The sequence below is a fragment of the Urocitellus parryii genome, chromosome 16 (assembly GCF_045843805.1).
Source record: "Urocitellus parryii isolate mUroPar1 chromosome 16, mUroPar1.hap1, whole genome shotgun sequence".
NCBI classification, from domain to species: domain Eukaryota; kingdom Metazoa; phylum Chordata; class Mammalia; order Rodentia; family Sciuridae; genus Urocitellus; species Urocitellus parryii.
The window spans coordinates 20,678,563-20,698,512 of NC_135546.1; the positions used below are offsets into that span (position 1 = coordinate 20,678,563).

A 19,950-nucleotide genomic window follows, 5' to 3' on the forward strand; every position below is an offset into this window, starting at 1 on the left:
GTCGAAATAGCCCAGCTCACAGCTCCTTTCACACACACACACACACACACACACACACACACACACACACACACACTTCCCCCCTCACACCCCACTCCCAGCTCCCACGAGGAGTTCAGCTCCAAAACAGAATACAACAAGCACCTGAGAAACGGGAACTTGGGCAGATTAACTTGAGCGCTGACAGGCCTTGGCTTCCTCTGCTGCCCCAGCAGCCCTGGTTACTGCTGTTCACCCACAGAGACTTCGGGTCCCTAACAGGCACCTACAGAAGAAAACCACAGCAGCAGAGGCAGGAGACCAAGCAATGGGGACAGTCCCTCCAAGCTCAGCGCAGTCAAAGACCCTAAGCTGCTTGAGCTGAGAGTCCCCAGGCTGTTACCAAGCTTGCACCTTCAAATAGAATGGCACCAACTCCTGTGCATTGCTCCGGGCTCAGACTTTGGGAACATCCTTCTGGGCTGTGCAACCACTAATCAAGTTGCTTCAGGGTCTTGGGGTCCAGACCCCCATTTCCTGCCCCACTGCCCCTGCGCCATCAGGAGCCTGAGTCTCCTGGTCCCTCCTCTCACTGTCTGCACAGTTCCCAGGAATGCCATTCCCAACCATTTCATCTGGATGCTGCAGATGAGTACCTACATGCTGAGGTCCTGTGCCACCCACAGGGCCATGGGGCAGTGGGCCACAGTAGGACACGTCACCCCAGGGAATTCTAACATAGACGCGCAGAAATAATGGAGACTCACTAAGACCAGCGCTTCACCTTTTGAGGGGAGGGGAGTCAAGAGCTGCCACATAGGAACTCAGCGCCCCTGAGCCTTGAGTGACAAGAGTGTGGACATGTGGCCAGCCAGCCCTGGGCTGTGTGCGAGAACCATGGGCACTGAGCGCACAGGGTGGACTGAGCCCATGTGGCCCTTCTCTGTAGGGGGCCTCCCTCTGGTCTTTTTGCTTGCTCTGCCCTGATCCCCACACAGCTCATGAGATGGGCGTGGCCTCCCCAGATGTCAGTCAATCTGCTGACAGCAGACCCCTTGCCTCATTTGAATGGCTTTTCCCCAATAAAAGGGCTCAGCAGGTGATCTCTCCATGTGTGTGTGTGTGTGTGTGTGTGTGTGTGTGTGTGTGTGTGTGTCTCCCTCTCTCCTCTCCTCTCTCTTTTTCTCTCTGTCTTCATGGATCCCTAAGGTCAGAGGAACCATCACAGGACCCAAAGAAAAAGACATTTCTCTGTCTCTGTGTGGTTATTTTGTGCAGCTCAGTTCACCTGGAGTGACCCTGAGTGTTTTAGTCGTGAGATGTGACAATTGGTGGCCTGTGTGGGCATTCCACGGTGATTTGTAGAAATGTCGTGTAGTTGGAATTTCTCTCTAGAAGTTCATCTTGCTTAGAATTGCAGAGTATTGTGGGCTGAATTGTCGAAAGTAAGTGAATTAGGCAGAAAAAAATCTGACATTAAACTTTTTAATATTTGGGAGTATTTTGTCTGTAGAAAGAAAAAAATATTTTTACAATTCGAGAGACCCTAAATAAAGGCAAAGAGTTATTAAAATGGCTAATGGGACATGTTAAGATCAGTCCTCTCCCATGGGCAAAGCGCTTCTGTGGACTCTTTTGGATTGTTTTTGTGAATCTTTATATTTTGAAATAATATTAGGTAAAGGTTTTTTGGGGTCTATGTACTAGAATCTGAGCTTGGAGAGGGAGAAAAGGGGGGAAATTTGTGATGAGACTTGATACAAGGATTCTTTACCTGTTAGAGAAGTGAATTTTATTTTCTCTTGCTTTTGTGAAGACTCACAAGGTTTATCCTGAACCTCTTTGCTACATTCCTGTCCTATGGATCACAGTGGCTGTGACTCAGCTGCTGGGGACAATTTAGCTGCTGCTCCCTATGGGGTCTGTACTAGACCCTCAGCCAGCAGTGCTTTAACCCTTCAACAACCTGGCCTGGGTGCCAAGGGCAGACTGCCTTAAGATCTGGTAGGAACACTGGCATCTGCTGTTAAAACTCACTTTTAAAGTCCCATGTGCTGCAAGGGAAGGTACAAAGACAGGAGAACACAGGCTACAAGTGCAGATCACAGAGACAAGGCAGCCACTGCCCACCAGAGGATCCTGCTGCCTCCAGGAGATTCAGACAATGGAATGCAACCAGCTAGGGTCACCATGGTAACGCCCCCAGCCTGGCCTGTTGACTGGCTTCCTGGTCCCGCCTCCCGTATGTTTACGGGCTTCTCATTGGTCTTTCCACTGTCACTCAGACAGAACTTCCGGTCCCGCCTTCCAGCCACTAACCTGCACTGTGTTTCACCCAGACCTGCTGCTGCAACTACACAGAGCCTGCAGTGTTGAGAGTGCCCACCTATAAATGCTAAGGAAATATCTTTTTCAGGCAAAATCTAATTCCACAGGTCTCTAAGTTGCAGCCCTGAGCCTAACTTATTTTCAAAGCCAAATAACCTAATTTTTTCTTTATAGCTGTATTATGAAGACACATTGCAGGGTAATATGACAATTATAAGAAATATATATGCTTTCTATTTTGCTTTTAATTTTGAAGGTTATAGGGATGCATTTACATCGCAGGAACAAAAGGCGGCAATGTTCCTATGAAAATCAAGAAACTCTTATTCTAATTCCTGACTATAAAATTACAAGAAATGAGTAAATGTATATAAAGATCATATTTCAGCTACATCATGCCATGGCCCATATAAGCATGCACTCCTAGTTAAGAATAAATTGAAATGGATCCAAATACCTGAAGAACCACGTGGATACATAAAATTAATAAAACTTTAAGTTATGCCCTCATTCTTAATATATATTTTTTTCTAGATTTTTAAATAACCTATAGTTGTTAATCCATAAAATAATTAACATGTCTATGTTTAATTACTATATATTTATCTAATTATTTCTCAACAGAGAACACGATTTGTATATTTCTTATACATGCATTTATCTAATGCTCTGCCTTTTACTTACAGATATTTGAGATAAATAGATTTCACTATAAATTTGCTTTCAAGAGATAAAACAACCATTGAGTAATCTTGAACTCTCAAATTATTGTAGAAACTTTATAAGATGATAAACAAAATTCTGTTAACAGAAATATCCAAGAACTTTATATTTTCATTGAGATATTTCTTCTAATCAAGGTACAATAATTTGTTTACATTCGAAGGTTTTTAGAAATTGTTCCAAAGTACAACCAGGAAAAATTCTAAAAGAAAAAGTAGATGTTTCAACAGAGAGGAAGTGCATCAGAGTCCTCAGAAGAAGAAAGAAATCATCTTTGGGTAAAACAAGAAGTTTATATTCCAGATTTTAATGATAGAAAAATTTTCCTAAATAGGAAAATCTTTGCATCATTATCTAGACAGGTATAGAAAGTTAAAATAATTAAAAATGACATTTTTAAATGTACTGTATTGACTACAAAAATTTTAACTGATTAATTCCAGGATATTTCAGACTATTTGCCTGATTTTTCTATGCTGATGTGTGCTAAAATTTTGTCCATATTTTGACATGATAAAGACCTGTAAAACATTAAGTTTATTTTCTTTAAGGAAGGTCTTTATTGCCTAATGATTCTTGCTGTTTAAGGCAAGGATTAATTTTGGTGAAGCAATTCACATCCTGATTTAACACTCAATATATGAAACGGCTGACTTAGAACCCAATTTCGACAATTCTCCTTGGAGACTGAATCTGATTGATTCCCAAACACTGATGATTGCTGCATATTTTGTTTGTTGCATAGTTGTAAGATTTGGAAGAAACATTTCATTAGAATTGATGTTCTCCAAAGTCAAGTCATACCTTGGTTTTAAGCAATAAAAGCTAGAAACTTTGTTGGAAATTCATTGATAAGTAAGTTCTCTGACTGGACCTATCTATGATCCATAAAAAATATGGTAGGATTTATATACTACTCCCTACCCTGGGAAGTAACCTTAATCATATTTTCAGAGACACCTCATTAAAGAATAATATTCTGAAATATAGAGATATCTTAAGACTTTCTCTAGGAAGAGATTGAGGGTCCTTTCTAAATTGTTAGGTTAAGCTAACTCTATTGGGAAATTACAATGATCGATTAAAGAAGTCTCCTTTTCATACCTAGCCTCAATCACTACTAACCAAAGTCCTTAAAATTTTGCCTGCAGTTCCGTCAGGCAGTGGTGAAGGCGAGGGGACAAGAGGCCAGGCAGGGATCTGGGAGAGCCTCCGGTGGGCTGTGGTCCCTGGTCAGCCACAGACATTGCGTGGATCTAGGACTTTTCAGCTGCTTGGAGGCATTGGCAGAGAGACCCGGGATGTCGTTGCAGGTGGACTTTGTAGATGCCACTGTGTGCTGCAAATGCAGAACAAGGTCCTGCACTCCTTGTTGGTAACCCCCTGCCGCAGGCCAGCAACACCCTCAGGGCCTGGGGGGACAGGCCACTTAAATGCCAGGGACAATTGTTCTCCTGAGCCAAAAGGGGTACATAACAGGGTCTCAAGGATCAGTGTACTTGGGAATAAATGTGGATTCTGGAAGGGGACATAGGAGGCACTTAGTTTCCAAGTCCACCACTGACCATCGTGGTGACTGGAATGAATTACCTCACTCATATATTACTTAATGCCTCACGGTTAGGAACTTATTTTTCTCAGAAAATTCTTTTCTCCTCCTTCTCCCCCTCCTCCTCCTCCCCCTCCCCCTCCTCCTCCTCCTCCTCCTCCTCCTCCTCCTCCTCCTCCTCCTTCTCTCTCAATTTTTAAAAATATTTTTTAGATGTCAATGGACCTTTATTTTATTTATTTTTACCTGGTGCTGAGGATAGAACCCAGTGCCTCACACATGCTAGGTGATTGCTCTACCTCTGAGCCACAGCCTTAGCCCTCTCCTGTTTTCTTTATTTTTTATTTGTAATCCCCACATACTGGTTTCTGTCCGTATTTATTTTATTAAAATTTATATATGGATATGTACGTGTGTGTGTGTAAGTGTGACAGAGAGAGAGAGAGAGAGAGAGAGAGAGAGAGAGAGAGAGAGAGAGAGAGTCTGTGTGTGTGTATAGATAATTCTCTATTAACATATTCAGATTAATTCCTTGCCCTCAGGTCTGAGTGTGTCCCACCAACGTGTCCAGGCCACAGTCCTGCAATATAATATCCTGATTGGTGACGGTTACACACCCTCTGAGCTGAAGCCAGATGCATTGAGCTTCACGTGCCTTTGCAGATCTGTTTCCCAGGTGATGTTTCTACATGGGAGATTTGGGGGGTCAGGTCGTACTCTCTGATATCCTAATACTTTCTTAACAGGTGCTTCACATTGTCCATGTTTAGCATTGCTGCGACACAGCTGCGACTTCTCTTTGCAGTTTCCACAGTGTGCTTTTGATCACCAGGCCTGTGGGTGCATTACCCCTGTTTTCAAGTTTCTCCCATGATGAGCAAATAATATGTTGTTGTTTCTCAGTCATTTCTCTGAATTCATTCCTTAGTCATTTCTCTGGAAAATTTCTGAGAACTTCCTAGAATCTCCAGAAAAAATTCACATGAGCATATTCTTCCCACTGAAAAAGAGCACTAGATGTCGATCTAGAGCTGATTTTGGGAATAAGTGTCACTATTTGAGACCTAAGAGAAGAAGAAAGGATGAATCATTAGTTTAGTGGAGGCATTTTGAGTTTATATTCAGGCTGAGTGGATCCTGAATCCCAGCACAAGTCTTTAAAACTCATGGGGCTTGGAAACATTCCTTTAAGGGTTGCTGGCTCAGTGGTAGAGACTTACCTTACACATGCGAGACTCTGGGTTCCATCCTCAGCACCACATAAAAATAAATGAGTGAAATAAAAGTATTGTGTCCAACAATTTAAAAAAAAATTTAAAAGTTTTATAAGCCTCCTTTATAAGAAAATGCAGAATGATTCCAACTGTCAAAATGCAGGCAATTCCTCAGTCTCAACTTTACCCACAACCTTGATGGTTTGCTTTTACTCTGACACATGTCAAAATGCAGAATGTTTAGCTGGACACGGTGGTGGCACATGCCTGTCATCCCAGTGGCTCAGGAGACTGAGTTAGGAGAATTGCAAGTTCAAAGCCAGCCTTAGCTGGCTTAAGACCCTGTTCCTAAATAAAATACAAAATAGGGCTGGGGATGTGGCTCAGTGGTTGAGTGACCCTAAGTTCAATCCTCAGTACCAAAAACAAACAAACAAACAAAAAAACCCAAAATGCAAAATGTTTTTCCAAAACCTCGAGTCTGGGCTTTCCTTATTTGCCATGGTCTATATAAAGCTGTGATCATGGAAATATGTTATTTGGGTCCCTAGGATCAAAAAGCCCTGAATGCTTTGGCTTTGGCTTTCATAACCCTGTCATGGGAACAAGCCCACGTGAGCCTTTGGGGAAGGAGAACTTTTGGGGGCAGGAGAATCAAAGTGCTCAGATTGACAGCCAGCTCATTCACTGAAATTCAGCCACCTTATCAACCATGAGCTAATTACATGCAGCATTAGACCCCAGCTGAACCAGTCTGAATTGGTTACCAGCTTCATTATGAGCCAATAAATTCAGGATTTTTATCCAGCGATAGAGAAGTAAATCACAAGGCAGAGTGGGTGCCAAGATTCAATCACTTGGGATGTAGAGTTTCTATGGCAAACAAGAGGTGCCTGACAGATGCTGATTTTTTTTTTAAATGCATGTGACCTCCAGGGACACCCACCTGTGTTTGCTTTTGGAATCTGAAGTGGGAACGGCTCTGTGCCCAGTTATCAGGTGAGACATAGTGGTCACCATCTAGACGCCTCCTGGTTGGAGCTCCCTGCTCTCTCCAACAGCATCTCTCCTGGTCTCTGACCTGGGTAGTGAAGAAGTGCACTCCCTCCCCCCGGGCAGGGTTGCCTTCTCCCTAAAGTCAGGGGACCAGACCTCTGCAAACTGGAGCATCCTCTGTGACCTGAGATGCATTGGAGGGTTAGAGTGAGTTCTGAAGGTCTACCTCCAAAATCTACATAACTTCATGAGGAAGTTGATATTGGAAACATCATAATATTTTAAATGCCCTGGGTTAAGTTATTGCAATGAGATTTCATGGTTCTTTTTAATCTTTAACGTGTGCATGTTGGAGAATCTTAAATGACACCTGAGACACATTTTATCAGTGTTGGAAGTTGCTGCTAATTTAGGGAGTTGTTTCCAAGTTCAAAGCTCAGACAGCCTCCTGATGAGAGCAGAAAGCAGAAAAGTCAAATGAAATGTTAAAGTGATGGTTAGGAAAGGGTGGGTGGTGGTGGGGAGATCTTGAGACACTGCAGATTGTTTAGAACTAATCGCAAGGACTCACCGTGGTAGAGACTGGAGATGATGGATAGGGACTGAGTGTCCACTCCAGAGGGTGACCCATTAGCCCTCCTCGGGGCAGCTCAGCTCCTAGGGCACTCTGTGTGGTAGCGGGGTGTGGGGTTCCTGCATGAGAATAACTGTGATCTCTAGGGATCCCCATTCCTCCTTCCTCCTGAGCTTTCTAAATGTCTGGAAAGCAGGGTTCAAATCCAGGAGATGCCAGTCCTGCCATTTGGCTCTGCATGGGTCTCTGAATGAATTCCTCCATTCCCAACTTCCTGTCCACCTTGCCAATGAGAAATTCCCCCTCCACGAGATCAACTCGGTGGAGGTGTGGGGCTGGAGCCTCTCAGGAGCCCTGCATTTCCAACATTTCTGTGGTTGGCTGCAATTAGCTACTGTGACTAGCACCAGATCCCCAGGACTGTAGCCATCGGCTAGACACCCCAAGTCCCATCTCTTTAGCTGTATACCCAGGATTATTATTATTGCATCCAATGGTGGTTCTGTCTTAATTTTTTATGCAGAACCTTTAGACTAATTTCTGAAAAGCTGTACAAGACCAGGCCCTGACTCTGGATGGGTCTCAGTGGAGGATGTGGGTACCTGTGTGTATGGTGGGGGGCTGTCCTCCTGGGTTGTGGGGAAATGAAGGAACCCCAGACCCATGTCACCTCTCTTCCACTCTGGGACTTGGTGCCCAGCTGACTGGAGAGGGAGAGGCATGTGGCATCCTCCTGTCCCCAGGCTGCCTGATCCAGGGTGGTAATTGTGGGACCATAAATACCTGTTTGAATGTAGGTCACTTATTTTTATTTATTTTATTTATTTTTCAGATTTGTTGCTGGAGGACGAGAGGTGAGTCAAAGAGAAGGAAGAGGCCCTGGTGAGAGGTCCATTGGACCCTCTGGTTTTTATGGTCACAACCTAGTTGTAGCAGGGCCATTGGTCACTAGGCCTGTGACTCTATCCGGCTCTGGGACTTGGTGCTCCACTGTTGGCTCATGACTGAGCTCATGTCCAGTGAGTGAGAAAGGCAGTTTCTGAGGATGTGGGTCATGGTGGCTGCTGTAGCTTCTCCTGATGTGAAGGAAGGGGTGCTCAGGGGACCCTGGACCCTTCAGTCCTGAGTCACGCCAAGGAGGGGTGTGGAGGCTGCCCTCAAAACCAGGAGCTTCTAGATGGGTGTGGACCCAGCTGGCCAGGTCACTGCGGCAAGAGTTAAGGGGTCACAGGGACACCCGTGAGAAGGAAGGAGACAGAGGGCAGAGGAGCAGGCTGGGTACCCTGATGGACACAGGATCCTGACATCCGGCTGGCCATATGTGGAGAGCATGGCCCTGTCCCAGGAGTTTGGACTCCGAGCAGGGTGTGGGTGCCCTGCAGGAGGGGCCAAGCCTCCCTGGGGGGGTGGACAGGTGAATGGACCCCAGACAGACCCCATCAGCTCAGAGGGAGGGGAAGAGAGAGAGAGAGAGAGAGAGAGAGAGAGAGAGAGAGAGAGAGAGAGAGATGCTGACCCCTTTTATTGGGGAAAAGCCATTCAAATGAGGCAAGGGGTCAGGGTTCAGGGGGTTGAGTCTAGCTGGTGATGTCAGCTGTCAGCAGGTTGACTGACATCTGGGGAGGCCACGCCCATCTCATGAGTGTTGAGAGCCACAGCCAACGGGGCCCCAGCAAACTTCCAGCTGTCGGCTGATGATTGGCTCACAGCGCCCCAGCAACATCTAGCTGATTGGCTCCTCTGCGGTGATGCTCATTGGGCTGTTTCCCTGCCCTTTCAGACCACGGAGCTGCTCATTGGGGGACTTCTTTGGCTCTGCCCACGCAACGCAGCCAATCGGCCTCAAGAGCAGGAGGATTGTGGGAGGTGATGAGGCTGGTGTGGGGGTGAGAGGCTGGTGGGAAGCCGGTGGTGGCAGTTGGGCTCTGAGGGTTTCTTTTCCTGAGGAGCTGTTTTGCTTGGTGTTTGTAGTTCTAAAAATAAAGTTAGTTTCTTTTGACAAGTGGCTCCTGAATTGTGCCCAGCCAGACTGCGGCACATGAGCTGTGTGGGGATCACAGCAGAGCCAGCAAAAAGACCAGAAGGAGGTCCCCTCCCCCAGAGAGAAGGGCCACATGGGTTCAGTCCACCCTGTGCGCTCAGTGCCCCTAGTTCATGCACCAGCCCAGGGCTGGCTGGCCACATGTCCACACACTCTGCTCACTCAAGGGCTCAGGGGTGCTGGGTTCCTATGTGGCAGCTCCTGACATATTCCCGCTTTCTTAATATAAAATAAAATGCAACTGGGGAATTATATCTTCCCAGTCCCCCGATTCTTGATCTGAGGTCACCATGATCTACTATTGAAACACAAAAGGAATTAGTAGAAAACATCTCATTTCAATAGCACAATCAACTTGGAAGATCCAGGTTATTATTACCATTATTACTCTGCCAAACACTCATCAGAAGATTCTTCATCTTTTTCCCAGTTTTAGTGGGAAACATGGCATTTGGCCATAGTAACACAGACATATTTATCCGGCATGGCATTGAGGCCTTTCCACAAACCCTAGAGCCGCAGGCTCATTCATAACACTTATTACAGTAGCTTCTAGAGCATTTTAACTGAGTTCCCATCTTTTCTTCCATCAGCCCTTCTCTGACTACAAAGGATCTTGGAAGGAATGTAAGTCAAATATCAGAAAGTGCAGGTTTTAAGTTTTAAAACCTAGCCACGAAAGCTGTATTGTAGAAGCAAGGAATCATATTTCAGGTAGTGACTTCAAGGATCCTGAGATCAGGAGCTGGCCTAGCTTTGGTTAACTGGCATGCACCTGTTTCAAAGCCTGAACATGAACTTCAGCATATTATAGCTCTGAAATATCAATTGGCAATAACTAGTGATATAAAAAGATGCGCTGTATTCTTACAGCCTACAAGATATTCATCATCTCTTACTTCTCACATTAAGGAGTCTATTAGGTCTGTCAGGAGTGTAAATATCCTGAAGGCAGAAGTCAAAGATCAAAACATCCTTTGGGGTGCCATCTTGCTGAGGGTTAGGGTATTACCAATAAACCTCCAGGTTTCATGGCATCCTGGCATAACCATCTTTATCAATTCTGGGAGACCAGTCTAAATTAGGCCCAACATTTCTAGACACTTTAAGTTGCACAGGCAAGACATTTGCACAATTTATCCACTTAGGAAAAGTGCCAATAAACTTAAACAATTTAATAGGTCTTTTTTTCATGTCAAAATATGGACAAAAATTTTAGCTCACATCAGCATAGTCAAATCAGGGAAATAGTGATTTTAATTAAATTAATCAGTTACAATTTTTATCGTCAGTCCAGTACATAAAAAAAAATGTCATTTGTAATTGTTTTAACTTTCTATATCTGTCTAGATAATGATAGAAAGATTTTCTTAACTAGGAAAATTTTTCTATCATTAAAATCTAGAATATAAAGATCTTGTTTTACTCAAAGATGATTTCTTTCTTATTCTAAGGACCTCCAATGTACACTTCTTCTCTGTTGAAGCATCTTCTTTTCCTTTTAGGATTTTTCCTGGTTGTACTTTGGAACAATTTCTGGAAACCTTAGAATCTAAACAAATGATTGTACCTTGATAAGAAGAAATATCTCAATGACAATATAGTTAAAGCCCTTGGAGATTTCTGTAGACAGAATTACAGTTGTTTATCATCTTATAAACTTTGTACAATAATTTGAGAGTTAGAGAACACTCAATGGTTGTTTTATCTCTTGAAAGCAAATATATAGTGAAATCTATCTCAAATATCTGTAAGTAAAAGGCAGAGCATCAGATAAATGCATGTATAAGAAATATATAAATTATGTGTTTTCTGTTGAAGAAAAAAAATTAGATAAATTTGTATTAATTTCAAATATAGATATGTTCATTATTTCATGGATTAACAATTACAGGTTATTTATAAACATCTAGAAATAATATATATTAGTAATAAGGGCAGGGCTGTGGCTCAGTGGTAGAGTGCTCACCTGGTATGTATGAGGCACTGGGTTCGATTCTCAGCACCACATAAAAATAAAGGCATTGTGTTGTGTCCATCTACACCTAAAAAATAAATATCAAAAAGAATCAAGCTTTAAAAAAATAAATAAATAAATAAAGATTTTGTGTCCATCTAAAACTAAAAAAAAAAATTAAAAAGAATAAGGGCATAGGGCTGGGGATATAGCTCAGTTGGTAGAGTGCCTGCCTCATATGCATAAGGTCCTGGGTTCAATCCCCAGCACCACCAATAATAATAATAATAATAAGCGCATAACTTATAATCATATTAACTTTATGTAACCACGTGGTTCTTCACATATTTGGATCCATTTCAATTTATTTTTAACTAGGAGTGCACGCTTATATGGGACATAGCATGATGTAGCTGAAAGACGATCTTTGTATATATTTACTCATTTCTTGCAATTACATAGTCAGGAATTAGAATAAGGGTTTCTTGATTTTCATAGGAACGTTGCCTCCTTTTGTTCCTGCGATGTAAATGCATCCCTATAACCTTCAGAACTAAAAGCAAAATAGAAAGCATATATATTTCTTATAATTGTCATATTACCCTGCAATGTGTCTTCATAATACAGCTATAAAGAAAAAATTAGGTTATTTGGCTTTGAAAATAAGTTAGGCTCAGGGCTGCAACTTAGAGACCTGTGGAATTAGATTTTGCCTGAAAAAGATATTTCCTTAGCATTTATAGGTGGGCACTCTCAACACTGCAGGCTCTGTGTAGTTGCAGCAGCAGGTCTGGGTGAAACACAGTGCAGGTTAGTAGCTGGAAGGCGGGACGGAAGTTCTGTCTGAGTGACAGTGGAAAGACCAATGGGAAGCCCGGGAACATACGGGAGGCGGGACCAGGAAGCCAGTCAACAGGCCAGGCTGGGGGCGTTACCATGGTGACCCTAGCTGGTTGCATTCCATTGTCTGAATCTCCTGGAGGCAGCAGGATCCTCTGGTGGGTGGTGGCTGCCTTGTCTCTGTGATCTGCACTTGTAGCCTGTGTTCTCCTGTCTTTGTACCTTCCCTTGCAGCACATGGGACTTTAAAAGTGACTTTTAACAGCAGATGCCAGTGTTCCTACCAGATCTTAAGGCAGTCTGCCCTTGGCACCCAGGCCAGGTTGTTGAAGGGTTAAAGCACTGCTGGCTGGGGGTCTAGTACTGACCCCATAGGGAGCAGCAGCTAAATTGTCCCCAGCAGCTGAGTCACAGCCACTGTGATCCATAGGACAGGAATGTAGCAAAGAGGTTCAGGATAAACCTTGTGAGTCTTCACAAAAGCAAGAGAAAATAAAATTCACTTCTCTAACAGGTAAAGAATCCTTGTATCAAGTCTCATCACAAATATTCCCCCTTTTCTCCCTCTCCAAGGGCAGACTCTAGTACATAGACCCCAAAAAACCTTTTCCTAATATTATTTCAAAATATAAAGATTCACAAAAACAAACCAAGAGAGTCCACAGAAGCGCTTTGCCCATGGGAGAGGACTGATCTTAACATGTCCCATTAGTCATCTTAATAATTCTTTGCATTTATTTAGGGTCTCTACACTAAATTTCTACAAATCACCCTGGAATGCCCACACAGGCCACCAATTGTCACGTCTCACGACTAAAACACTCAGGGTCACTCCAGGTGAACTGGGTTGCACGAAATAACTTCACAGAGACAGAGAAATGACTTTTTCTTTGGGTCTTGTGATGGCTTCTCTGACCTAAGGGGTCGGGGAAGAGAGAGAGAAAAAGAGAGAGGAGAGGAGAGGGGGAGGGGGGAGAGAGAGAGAGAGATATGAAGAGATCACCTGCTGAGCCCTTTTATGGGGAAAAGCCATTCAAATGAAGCAAGGGGTCAGGGGTCAGGGGGCTGAGTCTAGCTGGTGATGCCAGCTGTCAGCAGGTTGACTGACATCTGGGGAGGCCACGCCCATCTCATGAGCTGTGTGGGGACCATGGCAGAGCAAGCAAAAAGACCAGAGGGAGGCCCCCTACAGAGAAGGGCCACATGGGCTCAGTCCACCCTGTGCGCTCAGTGCCCATGGTTCTCGCACACAGCCCAGGGCTGGCTGGCCACATGTCCACACTCTTGTCACTCAAGGCTCAGGGGCGCTGGGTTCCTATGTGGCAGCTCCTGACACCCCTCCCCTCAAAAGGTGAAGCACTGGTCTTAGTGAGTCTCCATTATTTCTGCGCGTCTATGTTAGAATTCCCTGGGGTGTCGTGTCCTGCTGTGGCCCACTGCCCCATGGCCCTGTGGGTGGCACAGGGCCTCAGCATGTAGGTACTCATCTGCAGCATCCAGATGAAATGGTTGGGAATGGCATTCCTGGGAACTGTGCAGACAGTGAGAGGAGGGACCAGGAGACTCAGGCTCCTGATGGCGCAGGGGCAGTGGGGCAGGAAATGGGGGTCTGGACCCCAAGACCCTGAAGCAACTTGATTAGTGGTTGCACAGCCCAGAAGGATGTTCCCAAAGTCTGAGCCCTGAGCAATGCACAGGAGTTGGTGCCATTCTTTTTTTTTTTTTTTATTGGTCGTTCATAACATTACATAGTTCTTAATACATCATATTACACGGTTTGATTCAAGTGGATTATGAACTCCCGCTTTTACCCCGTATACAAATTGCTGTATCACATCAGTTACCCTTCCATTGATTGACATATTGCCTTTCTAGTGTCTGATGTATTCTGCTGTCTGTCCTATTGTCTACTATCCCCCCTCCCCTCCCCTCCCCTCCCCTCCCCTCCCCTTTTCTCTCTCTACCCCTTCTACTGTAAATCATGTCTTCCATTTGTATTCTCTTGACTTACCCCTCCTTACCTCTTATATGACATTTTGTATAACCCTGAGGATCGCCTTCCATTTCCATGCAATTTCCCTTCTCACTCCCTTTCCCTCCCACCTCTCATCCCTGTTTACTGTAAATATTCTTCTCAAGCTCTTCGTCCCTACCCTGTCCTTGTTTACACCCCTTATATCAAAGGAGTCATTTGGTATTTGTTTTTTAAAGATTGACTAGCTTCACTTAGCATAATCTGCTCTAATGCCATCCATTTCCCTCCAAATTCTATAATTTTGTCATTTTTTAATGCAGAGTAATACTCCATAGTGTATAAATGCCACATTTTTTTTATCCATTCATCTATTGAAGGGCATCTAGGCTGGTTCCACAGTCTTGCTATCGTGAATTGAGCTGCTATGAACATCGATGTAGCAGTGTCCCTGTAGCATGCTCTTGTTAGGGCTTTAGGGAATAGACCGAGAAGGGGAATAGCTGGGTCAAATGGTGGTTCCATTCCCAGCTTTCCGAGAAATCTCCATACTGCTTTCCAAATTGGCTGCACCAATTTGCAGTCCCACCAACAATGAACAAGAGTGCCCTTTTCCCCGCATCCTCTCCAGCACTTATTGTTGTTTGACTTCCTAATGGCTGCCAGTCTTACTGGAGTGAGATGGTATCTTAGGGTAGTTTTGATTTGCATTTCTCTGACTGCTAGCGATGGTGAGCATTTTTTCATGTACTTGTTGATTGATTGTATGTCCTCCTCTGAGAAGTGTCTGTTCAGGTCCTTGGCCCATTTATTGATTGGGTTATTTGTTATCTTATTGTCTAATTTTTTGAGTTCTTTGTATATTCTGGTTATTAGGGCTCTATCTGAAGTGTGTGGAGTAAAGATTTGTTCCCAGGATGTAGGCTCCCTATTTATCTCTCTTATTGTTTCTTTTGCTGAGAAAAAACTTTTTAGTTTGAGTAAGTCCCATTTGTTGATTCTATTTGTTAACTCTAGTGCTATGGGTGTCCTATTGAGGAATTTGGAGCCCGATCCCACAGCATGTAGATCATAACCAACTTTTTCTTCTATCAGATGCCGTGTCTCTGATTTAATATCAAGCTCCTTGATCCATTTTGAGTTAACTTTTGTGCACGGCGAGAGATAGGGATTCTGATTCATTTTGGTGCAAATGGATTTCCAGTTTTCCCAGCACCATTTGTTGAAGATGCTATCCTTCCTCCATTGCATGCTTTTAGCCCCTTTATCAAAAATAAGATAGTTGTAGTTTTGTGGATTGGTTACTGTGTCCTCTATTCTGTACCATTGGTCCACCCGCCTGTTTTGGTACCAGTACCATGCTGTTTTTGTTACTATTGCTCTGTAGTATAGCTTGAAGTCTGGTATCGCTATACCGCCTGATTCACACTTCCTGCTTAGTATTGTTTTTGCTATTCTGGGTCTTTTATTATTCCATATGAATTTCATGATTCTTTTATCTATTTCTACAAGATATGCTGTTGGGATTTTGATTGGCATTGCATTGAACTTATAGAGAACTTTTGGTAATATCGCCATTTTGATGATGTTAGTTCTGCCTATCCATGAGCAGGGTATGTTTTTCCATCTTCTAAGGTCTTCTTCTATGTCTTTCTTTAGGGTTCTGTAATTTTCATTGTATAAATCTTTCACCTCTTTTGTTAGGTTGATTCCCAAGTATTTTATTTTTTGGGGGGATATTGTGAATGGAGTAGTTGTCCTCATTTCCGTTTCAGAGGATTTGTCGCTCATATACAGGAATGCCTTTGATTTATGCGTGTTGATCTTATATCCTGCCACTTTGCTGAATTCATTTATTAGCTCTAATAGCTTCTTTGTAGACCCTTTTGGGTCTGCTAGGTATAGAATCATATCATCTGCAAATAGTGATAATTTAAGTTCTTCTTTTCCTATTTTTATGCCTTTAATTTCTTTTGACTGTCTAATTGCTCTGGCCAGTGTTTCGAGGACTATGTTGAACAGAAGTGGTGAGAGAGGGCATCCCTGTCTTGTACCAGATCTTAGAGGGAATGCCTTCAATTTTTCTCCATTCAGAATGATGCTGGCCTGTGGCTTATCATAGATTGCTTTTACAATGTTGAGGTATGATCCTGTTATCCCTAATTTTTCTAGCGTTTTGAACATAAAGGGATGCTGTACTTTGTCGAATGCTTTTTCTGCATCTATTGAGATGATCATATGGTTCTTATTTTTAAGTCTATTGATGTGGTGAATAACATTTATTGATTTCCGTATATTAAACCAGCCTTGCATCCCAGGGATGAATCCTACTTGATCATGATGTATAATTTTTTTGATATGTATTTGAATCCGATTCGCCAGAATTTTATTGAGGATTTTTGCGTCAAGGTTCATTAGAGATATTGGTCTGTAGTTTTCCTTCTTTGATGTGTCTTTGTCTGGTTTCGGAATCAGGGTGATGTTGGCCTCGTAGAATGAATTTGGAAGTTCTCCCTCTTTTTCTATTTCCTGAAATAGCTTGAAAAGTATTGGTGTTAGTTCCTCTTTAAAGGTTTTGTAAAACTCTGCTGTATACCCATCGGGTCCTGGGCTTTTCTTAGTTGGTAGTCTTTTGATGGTTTCTTCTATTTCCTCTATTGTTATTGCTCTGTTTAGGTTGTCTATATCCTCCTGGCTCAATCTGGGCAGATCATAGGACTCAAGGAATTTATCTATGCCTTCACTATCTTCTACTTTATTGGAGTATAAGGATTCAAAGTAATTTCTGATTATCTTCTGTATTTCTGAAGTGTCTGTTGTGATATCGCCTTTTTCATCCCGTATGCTAGTAATTTGGGTTCTCTCTCTTCTTCTCTTCGTTAGCATGGCTAAGGGTCTGTCAATTTTATTTATTTTTTCAAAGAACCAGCTTTTAGTTTTGTCAATTTTTTCAATTGTTTCTTTTGTTTCAATTTCATTAATTTCAGCTCTGATTTTAATTATTTCTTGCCTTCTACTTCTTTTGCTGTTGTTTTGCTCTTCTTTTTCTAGGATTTTGAGATGAAGTATGAGATCATTTATTTGTTGGTTTTTTCTTTTTTTGAGGAATGAACTCCAAGCAATGAATTTTCCTCTTAGAACTGCTTTCAATGTGTCCCATAGATTCCGATATGTTGTGTCTGTGTTTTCATTTAACTCTAGGAATTTTTTAATTTCCTCCTTGATGTCTTCTAAAACCCATTGATCACTCAGCAACCTATTGTTCATTCTCCAGGTGATGCTTGCTTTTTCCTTTCTTCTTTTATCATTGATTTTCAGTTTCATTCCATTATGATCAGATAAGATGCATGGTATTATCTCTACCCCTTTGTATTGTCTAAGAGTTGCCCTGGGACATAGTATATGGTCTATTTTTGAGAAGGTTCCATGTGCTGCTGAGAAAAAAGTGTAGCTACTTGATGTTGGGTGGTATAGTCTATATATGTCAATTAAGTCTAGGTTGTTAATTGTGTTATTGAGTTCTATAGTTTCCTTATTTAACTTTTGTTTGGAAGATCTGTCCAGTGGTGAGAGAGGTGTGTTGAAGTCTCCCATGATTATTGTATGTTGGTCTATTAGACTCTTGAACTTGAGAAGAGTTTGCTTGATGAATACAGCTGCACCATTATTTGGGGCATATATATTTATGATTGTTATGTCTTGTTGGTGTATGGTTCCCTTGAGCAGTATGAAGTGTCCTTCTATATCCCTTTTGATTAGCTTTGGCTTGAAATCTATTTTATTAGATATGAGTATGGACACTCCTGCTTGTTTCCGCGGTCCATATGAGTGATATGATTTTTCCCAACCTTTCACCTTCAGTCTATGTATATCTTTTCCTATCAAATGCGTCTCCTGTAGACAGCATATTGTTGGGTCTTGTTTTTTGATCCATTCTACTAGCCTGTGTCTCTTAATTGGTGAGTTTAAGCCATTAACATTTAGGGTTATTATTGAGATATGGTTTGTTCTTCTATCCATATTTGTTTATTGATGTTACTAAACCTGATTTGTTATCCTCTTTGACTACTTTCCCCCCTTTACTGTCCTACCTCCCATTGTTGGTTTTCAATGTTGTTTTCCATTTCCTCTTCCTGTAATGTTTTGCCAAGGATTTTTTGAAGAGATGGTTTTCTAGCTGCGAATTCTTTTAACTTTTGTTTATTGTGGAAGGTTTTAATTTCATCTTCTAACCTGAAGCTTAATTTCGCCGGATACACGATTCTTGGTTGGAGCCCATTGTCTTTCAGTGTTTGAAATATGTTATTCCAGGATCTTCTAGCTTTCAGAGTCTGTGTTGAGAGATCAGCTGTTATCCTGATTGGTTTACCCCTAAATGTAATCTGCTTTCTTTCTCTTGCAGCTTTTAAAATTCTCTCCTTATTCTGTATGTTGGACATCTTCATTATAATGTGTCTAGGTGTGGATCTCTTATGATTTTGCACATTCGGCGTCCTGTAGGCTTCTAGGATTTGGGATTCTGTCTCAATCTTCAATTCTGGGAAGTTTTCTCGTATTATTTCACTGAATAGACTGTTTATTCCTTTGGAATGGAGCTCTGTGCCTTCCTGTATCCCAATGACTCTTAAATTTGGTCTTTTGATATTGTCCCATAATTCTTGGATGTTCTGCTCATGGTTTCTTAGCAGACTTGCTGAGCTGTCTATGTTCTTTTCCAGTTGAAATACTTTGTCTTCATTGTCTGATGTTCTCTCTTCTAAGTGATCTACTCTGCTGGTAGTATTCTCAATTGAGTTTTTAAGTTGGTTTATTGTTTCCTGCATTTCTAGAATTTCAATTTGTTTGTTTTTTATTACCTCTATCTCCCTGTGAAATTGATCTTTTACTTCCTGGATTTGTTTGTCAATGTGATCTTTCATTGTCTGATTTTGCTGTCTCATGTCTTCCTTGAGACTCCAGATCATCTGAAGCATATATATCCTGAACTCTTTGTCTGATATTCCATCTGTTGCAGCTATTACCTCTTCTAAAGTTGAGTTGACCTGCATTGCTTGTGGTCCTTTCTTTCCTTGTCTTTTCATACTGCCCGCGTTTCTTTCTGCTTGGTGCAACTGTTGTGTTTTGAAATTTACCCCCTATTTATTTATGTTGCTCTTGTATACTTGAAAAGTCTCCCTTGCAGGTGCGGGCGGCGGCTGTGCCCCTACTCCAATTGGGGTGACGTGTCTACCACGCTGGCGGCTCTCTGGGCCTGTTCCGGGAGTGGAAGGCGGCTCTGCTCTGTCCCTATTCCAATTGGGGTGTCGTGACTACAATGCTGGCAGATCGCTGGGCCTGTTCCGGGCGTGGGCGGTGGGCTTGGCTGGCGGGATTCCACCTAATGGCAGTCCCTAACCTCCCTGCTTGCTAATTAATGGCTTCTCTGAGGCGCCACGCCTTCTGTAGCTGCGGGGCAGGCCGCGCGAATCAGTTGGCCTGGATCTCCGGGGTCCTGCTGCTGGCTGTTTTGATGTTGCAAGCTGTTGGAGAGTGGTGGTGTATTCTTCAGCTTTCCCGGATGGTGGCCACTGACTGCCTGGATGGAGTGTCCGCTGTTTTGATGTTGCACTCTGAAGGAGAGTGGCGGTGTATCCTTCAGCTTTCCCGGATGGTGGCCGCTGACTGCCTCGGCGGAGTGTCCGCTGTGGGGGATGGGACTGTACCGCTTCCTTCCCCTTCTGAGAACCCGTGCTCGGCCCAAGGGTCCGTGTGGGCTTGGCTGGTGGGATTCCACCTAA

At 42.9% G+C, this 19,950-nt stretch overlaps 1 non-coding gene across 1 annotated transcript; it reads left to right on the forward strand.

Moving 5' to 3' along the window:
• The first annotated feature begins 11,563 nt into the window (after nucleotides 1-11,563).
• On the forward strand, nucleotides 11,564-11,636 carry Trnam-cau (transfer RNA methionine (anticodon CAU)). Its single transcript has one exon. It is a non-coding gene; the product is annotated as a tRNA-Met (tRNA).
• The last annotated feature ends 8,314 nt before the right edge of the window (nucleotides 11,637-19,950 follow it).